This window comes from Berghia stephanieae, chromosome 4, assembly GCF_034508935.2.
Source record: "Berghia stephanieae isolate SIO BIC M18660-M18661 chromosome 4, UCSD_Bste_1.3, whole genome shotgun sequence".
NCBI lineage: Eukaryota > Metazoa > Mollusca > Gastropoda > Nudibranchia > Aeolidiidae > Berghia > Berghia stephanieae.
In genome coordinates this window covers 59,934,659-59,942,158 of record NC_088363.1, presented here as the reverse complement: position 1 = coordinate 59,942,158, position 7,500 = coordinate 59,934,659, and the positions used below count along the sequence as shown (strand labels likewise).

At 36.8% G+C, this 7,500-nt stretch overlaps 1 protein-coding gene across 6 annotated transcripts in view; it reads right to left on the bottom strand.

The window, feature by feature from the left end:
* The window catches only part of LOC144970936 (centrosomal protein of 135 kDa-like), a 58,392-nt gene that overhangs the window by 22,535 nt on the left and 28,357 nt on the right, over positions 1 to 7,500 (bottom strand). The window contains exon 1 of one of the 6 annotated variants that reach the window (XM_078911130.1): positions 3,063 to 3,150. The exons of 1 other annotated variant lie outside the window; for it this stretch is intronic. The gene's annotated coding sequence lies outside the window, so the exon portion shown is untranslated. Of the gene's footprint in view, positions 1 to 2,584; positions 2,610 to 2,642; positions 2,886 to 2,952; positions 2,976 to 3,062; positions 3,151 to 7,500 lie in introns of those variants that run through there. 4 more of the 6 variants (XM_078911134.1, XM_078911132.1, XM_078911131.1 and 1 more) reach the window with 4 other exon arrangements.

Here is a 7,500-nt window from a genome sequence, read left to right as displayed (position 1 = left end):
GGGTGGGGCCATCACTGCTAGGGATTATTAAGAAAGAATAGATAAAATTGTAAGAAGAGCCGAAAGCATTCTGCAGTTTATCCTGCCTACACCAAATACCACCTATGAAGAATATTCCTATAATAACGTGTTGAACATCTTGAAAGAAAAGCAACATTCTCTATTTTTAGAATATAAACCGTCTGGTCGATCAGGCAGGGTGATAAGTTTCAAATCGAAAACAGAACTTTTGTAAAAAATCCTTTGTACCCTCTACCTCGAGGAGACTTTCTCGAAGTGGCATTAAGATGGAGGTCTAGGACAGTGTGGATGCGTGAACAGTGGGTTGAATATATTATATGGAAGTATAGAGAATAAAAAGGCAGTAAATTAGGGTGATACGAGAGAAAAAGAACGAGGTTTTTTTTTTGGTTGGTTTTGTGTGTGTGTGTGTGTGTGTGTGTGTATGTGTGTGTGTGTGTGTGTGTAGGAGTGAGTGAGTGAAACATTTTAGAGAGAGAGAGAGTGAGAGAGAGAGAGAGAGAGAGAGAGATAGAGAGAGAGAGATAGATAGATAGATAGACGAGAGAGAGAGAGTGTGAGAGAGAGAGAGAGAGAGAATTTGGGAGGTATGAGAGATTTTTTTCTATTTTTTGAAATATGTTTAGTTTTGTTAGGCTTGATTACTTCTATGTCATTGTATTTCCTTTTTATTATTTATTTGCTTAATTGTTTTCAGAAATCCATTAGTCTATGGCAATACCCAATATAAATTTCCAGAAGAGGATAAATCAAATACATCTTAACCTAGATATGTTATCTTGTCTTAAAATATACTGTAAAAAACACGAAAACAATAATCCACGTAAAACTTTATAGTGTGAATCTATAGACGCTGTTGAACGGAAATACGCTCAAACCAAAGCAATTTTTTTTTTTTTTTAATTACAACAACAAGCCAGATAACCAATCAATTATGCTACTCGATGACAATTCTAAAGAACGTTTCCAACACGATTACGGAGTTCACATTTTTATAAAATAATAACAACTTCAGTTTTCATAAAGCACAATTTCCACGAAAAGTGCTCAAGGGATTCCAAGCCAAAGAGCAACACTGAACACGTAGTAAAATGAAGAAATTCATATGAACGTCGTTGGCATCGCCCTTTTAGCGGGGAAATGTCCAGAGTCAAGGGCATACATTAGTAGGGTGCCTGGTATTCTTCCACGCCTATTCTACTTTCACCTAATCTGAAGACACCCAGCTACCTGTTTTCTGCCATATTCTCCACGCGGAGATTCGAATAAGCAAAGTAAGTCTAGAACTAGCTAAACAAGGTGTTGAAAATACTTTCCCAACGCAGATAAAAGTACAATCAATCAGGTTTGGATAATGTCCATGATGAATTTTGTGTACATGTATGTATGGGGAAGTATGTGTTCCCGGGGGGGGGGGGGGGGGGGTGCGAGTAGCCCTTTAGGGTTGTCGTACAAGTGCATTGGGAGATCATTCATACAAAGTAGTTTAGCCAACGGATGCTTCTCTCAACATTGAAATAAGATCCAATTACTTATCCACTTCTCACAGGACAATGGAGGGATATGTAAGAAATGTTACTTTGTTAAAAAAAAAAAAAAAAAAGTCATTTGCGTGTGCGTCTTGTCTTTGTATAAGTTAAGCTATAACATGTAAAAACGCGTTTTAAAAAAATTGGTAGATTATAGACGAAAGAAGAATTATTCAAGGACGAAACAGATCAAGAATACAATATATCTTAAGTCATATCTTCAGTAACAACGACGGCATTTTAATAAATATGTGATCCATCACCTCAAAACGGTCTTATGTCGTAGTAAACCAGATGCCAAAAAGATATTATAAAACTATAATGACAAGAAGCGTAAAATTGTAGATTTTATCAAACTAAGAGGTCATATTCATTCTCTTCAATAAAATATAAAAACGTAACCCGAAACCAATATTGTATTTCATACTATGAATTCAATGTTAAATGTTAAGCATCTAAACCACCATGCCATAATACCATCGTAGGATAATGGGTCCTATAAAATATAAGAACGATACACATAATATTTTTTAAAATAATAAAATGTACACTCGAAGAATCAGAACTATAAATATAAAGTCGTTTTTTTTTTTGTTGTTTTTTTTCAAATGAACTCTATATTAACAATCTTTTGAATAAAAAATAAATAAATAAATAAAAGATGAGCGACGTATCTTCTGCCAAGGGATATATATTTTTCGCAAGCTAGTCAATCCTAAATTAAAGTTTTGAGACATTATAAACAAACGGAATAAAAATAATAGCCACTCTCTAGATTGACCTTTTAAAAAGAGGAATGCTATGTAATTATTTATATTATTCAAATATTATGGATTGCAAACTGACAATCACAAAGACAAGTCTCAACACGAGAAATTTTTTAATTGTTTTGTGATATAATTGATGTTAATTGATTATGCCATCTCAACCAACTGCGCATAATACGAAATTCCAACAAATCATAAAATCGACTCACGGAACATGTTCAGACAAAAAACACACGCATGGACGTTTAACCAGTCTTTAAAACTTACAACAAAAGGGGGTCAGGCTTTTTCTTTTTAAGCTAAGATATGGCTTAGAAAAACTTACAAGCACACGAACCGAAAGTCAAAATGCGAAATAATATTCTTTAAGCACTTATCAAAATGAAATTTAATTAAAACTCCTTCATCGGTAAATACATGTCCAGTCCAATGCTTAGAATACAGTTAAACAAGTTACCTATCGCACACGGCTAGGACCGCCACTAGCATGCACCACGACTCTAATCGTCATTGATCTATTGATTTATAACGAACAGAAATCAATCAATAATCAAACCGGATATATTCCCAGATACAGGCAAACTTAGATATAATTGCATATTCCATTCTTTTATTTAAAATCCAACCTATCAAACCTTGAATCACTGAAAAATGCAGACTTAATCACAACGTATAAATTATCATTATTCACAATAACATTGAAAATGACGATAATAATATATCCATAGGAATGATCGGCCATTACCTTCCTCTCACCCCGACACAGCCCTACAACAAATCCACAGTCTACTTGAGCCTAGCAGACGATAGAGAAGAGTAGGTATTGCCAGCACAGAGGAAAAGAGCGGGGAGGGGGGAGGTTGAATGCCTATGACAGAAATTTATTATGAGAACCGGAGAATAGAGACGACTAGGGAGAAACGTCATTATGTCCCGATTTGCAATAGTTCCGTTTTTGTGGCGTATCCTTTTGTGGTTCTAGAATGGTGTTTTAAAAATCGTAAACCTTTAGACACATCAACCCCAATAATGGATGGATGGTAATAGAAATAATAACGTTCCCATCTTGCTATCCAATAATTAAGTAGTAGAGAGTGGTGGGTGCTGCCCGAAGATGGGATTATAAAATACGAACGAAAAGGTGAAAATGGAGAGGCTTCGGGTGGAAACACTACACTCGAAGGCTTTCAATATCCACTCATTATGAGTATTAAATGATTCCTGAAAAATAAAATGATAGTCCATAAAATCGAATTTGAATCGTTTGCTTTGAAAAAAAATGATTTACTAGGCTTCCAACCTATCGACTTAAGCCAGGGAGAAAACAAGTTAAGAGTGCATTATCTATTTTAGTTAACAAGAGATATCGACGAAATTGTTTAATTTAACGATAACATAAAATGGACAAAATACGACCTATGGGATTCATAAAAAAATTAAAATAAACTTATTTATTTAATATATCAAATCACCTTAGATGAGAAGCTAAGAAGTGTATGCTGCTAATGACACCAATCGATGTATTCATTACATATACCATTGAATGGCAGAAATAATGCATCAGACAATGGAATCGTGAACTATTTAGGCTCAATAAATTATAATTTTAAAAAAATCAGGAGGGAATGCATTTTTATTTTGTCTCCAACTTGCTTTGTCACGTTTGAAGTGGTCGATTGTAGAGTGAATTTTGTTTAACATTAGAATATAATTATATTAAATCTTAGGTAAGAATACGGGGAATCTTTTTATGAGTCTTTTGTTTTTTTTTCTTTTTGTTGTGTTTTTTGATTTTGTTTTGTTTTGTTTGTTGTTGTTTTTTCTTTTTGTTGTGTCTTTTTAAATTTTGTTTTGTTTTGTTTTTGTTTTTGCATTTTCCCTATCAAGGTTATGTGTTGGTCTATGCTATTGTTACATCCCCATGAAGTCTATTATTCCTGTGGCCAGAAATATTCAAAATTAATCTTAATCTTTTCCCGTAACGTCAATAATAAACATCATAAATCATATTTATTTGTCATTCCCCCTGACTGATAAGTCTTTTTCTGTCATTCTCTCGCTGTCCTTTTTTTTTTCTCCTTTTTGTACACATGTCATAAATCAAAGTAACCTATTAAAATTGCTATAACCACAGGTTTCTATCTAACTTAACATATTTGCCACCCGAGAAAAAAAAAATAATAATACTAATAAAACTATCCCGATTTCACAACTTCCCGATACCAAGTCTCAACCGAAAACTAAAGTCACTCTGAACATGAACAAGTCCGGACTCGGACAAGAAATAGCGCCCGCTTTCCGCTCTGTGACGCACGGTGGATACCCCAAGTCGTGGCAGTGCGTTCGTTCACCGTCCTACCACGGACTACTACTACCCGCCTCGCCCTTCGCCCAACTCCTACCCTCCCCACCCTCTAAAAATGATTGCCCGACCAGCAACTCCAAGGGCCGATAACGAATGAAGACTGTTATCGATCTGTTGATTAGATTGGACTTTACCGAACCCCTCTACTAGTGCGGAGCGGTCCTTGGCAAGCTTAAGGACCACGGTCCTACGGTCCTTGGGAAATGAAGACCGCAAGGACCGTCTCTTAGACGGTCCGTTCATCTTGAACGTTAAAGGACCGCTACAAAGATGAAAACCGTGGCCTACAGAGATGAAAACACACGGAGTAGTCACACTCATTTCAAATTGTAACTAATTAGAGAAGAGGGGTGATGCCTTCTTATTTGCTCACCGTACTTCATTGTTACTTCGATAATTTAATAAAATTGAAATTTATCCCCATTAACGGAGATAATGGCATCGCCAAGGCGTTGATCGAGTTGTTCGGCGTTGATACACACACGCAACTCCAAAACCCCCCCACCCCCCCACACACACACACATTAGAGGGCAGCGAGCATTGAAAAGTAAAGAGAACGTGAAGTTATAATAAGAGGGGTGGATGAGGTGATAAGAGGGGTCGATGGGACTTTTCGCCAGATCTAACAAACTCAGCATACCCAATCATTGCTGAGTAGACAGGGATTCAGAAAAAAATCGACTGCACCCGGATCGATCTCTGGCCCTTTGCGTATAAAGAATGCTCTATCAACTGAGCTATCGGGTCCCCAAATATTCTATTGGACCTTTTAAAAATACAGACGTTAAAACTGGTTTTTTTGGACGGAAGAAACTAATGAAACTCATATTACTTGATTAGTTAAAACACCAAACGAAATTTTAATATTATTGTATTATTTTAAATGACAACAATGCGATAGAAAGGAGTGGCGACAAGAGATGGACAAAAGAAAACAAAAAATCAGACTTGCAACTTGCTAGGTTCGACACACACACACACACACACACACACATCTTTAGTAGTCACATACATTTCAAACAATAACCCATTAGAGAAGAGGGGTCATGCCTTCATCATAGATCATTGTCATTGCGATCATTATGGTGTAGTAAATTTTGAAATTTACCCCGTATAATGGAATCGTCCAAGGCGTGCGCCTCCTGTTCCCCCCCATCTCACACACGAAAGGGCGGTTTGCGGAGTGGAGGGAGGTGGTCGTCTGCCTCTATGTCGTCTGTGTAGTTTAGTGTATGGCAAAGGGGGGTGGGTGCGATTAATTAAGTGGGATGGGTGGTGATTGGTGGAAGATAGGCAAAGGACCGAGGCAACGAATCGCTGGGGAAGTAGTATGGCGCGAGACCGTTGAAAGGTGATAAGAAGTGAGGACCGCCGGCGGTCTTCCTCTTTGGGACTGGACCACGGTTCACAGCTAAAAGACCGTGGGACCGGTCCTCGGTCCGGTCCTCAGCGCGGCACTACCCTCTACCTCGTGTATTGGGAGGTAGTAATTTATTATATTATTATAATAAAGTATTTTTATTATTATTATTATTTTCAACTCCACGGGTCAGGACAGAGCAATTTTACAATGGAACCAATGGAACTAATTAGCTGAGTTGATTTTCCCATGAAAAAAGGGTGACCTTTAACCTATCTATTCTTACAAATATCCATTAGAATAGGCGAACGAAACGAAATAGGAGGAGAAAGAGAAGAAGAAGGAGGAAGCGGAGGAGGAGGAGGGGGAAGAGTAGGAGGAGGGGGAGGAGGAGGAGGAGGAGGAGGAGGAGGAGGAGGAGGAGGAGGAGGAGGAGGAGAAGAAGAAGAAGAAGAAGAAGAAGAAGAAGAAGAAGAAGAAGAAGAAGAAGAAGAAGAAGAAGAAGAAGAAGAAGAAGAAGAAGAAGAAGAATTGTTAATAGTCTTACAACTAATGTTGACAGCACTCTTTATTCATATATCCTAATAAGTTTCCTGCTCTTTTGAGCAATATTGAGACCTCTACAACTACATTATCAGGAAAGTACTATATCTTTTTTTCTTCTTTTGGGAATGAGCATTAGAGTATTTAGTCTATGTGAGCCGGTTTATTTGAAGAAGAAAGAAAACAAGATGGATAGATAGATAGAAAGATAGATAGATAGATAGATAGATAGATAGATAGATAGATAGATAGATAGATAGATAGATAGATAATAGATAGATAGATAGATAGATAGATAGATAGATAGATAGATAGATAGATAGATAGATAGATAGATAGATAGATAGATAGATAGATAGAAAGATAGATAGATAGATAGATAGATATACAGATAGATAGAGAAAGAGAGAGAGGGGGAGAGAGAGGGGGAGAGAGAGAGAGAGAGAGAGAGAGAGAGAGAGAGGGCGGGTGGGGGAAGAAAAAGAAGAAAATAAAATAATAAAAATAGAAAAAGGAAGAAATCAATTATTCATGACAATTTCCTTCATACAATTTCCGACGACAAATCATGCTTGTATCATTGTGTTTAAAGTTGAAATGTTGGGAACAATTAATTAAACACATCGACTTGGGACATGGGAAACGATATATCGATCCCCCGGGCAATGAAAAGAAATAAAGTTGTCAGTATTTGACAATGTATTGATGTAGTAAAGGATGGCAAATATATCGATTTATTTCATCTCGCTCCTGCTGTCCTCACCCAAGAAATAACAAAATTTAATCGATTTATTTCTCTAACAAAGTACAAATCAATTATGGCCGTGAAGAGAAAAGGACTCGATATTATTTAGAAAGGTTGAAATTAAACATTATGTTCTTAATCGAGGTGTACTTTGCGGGTCTGATAACTC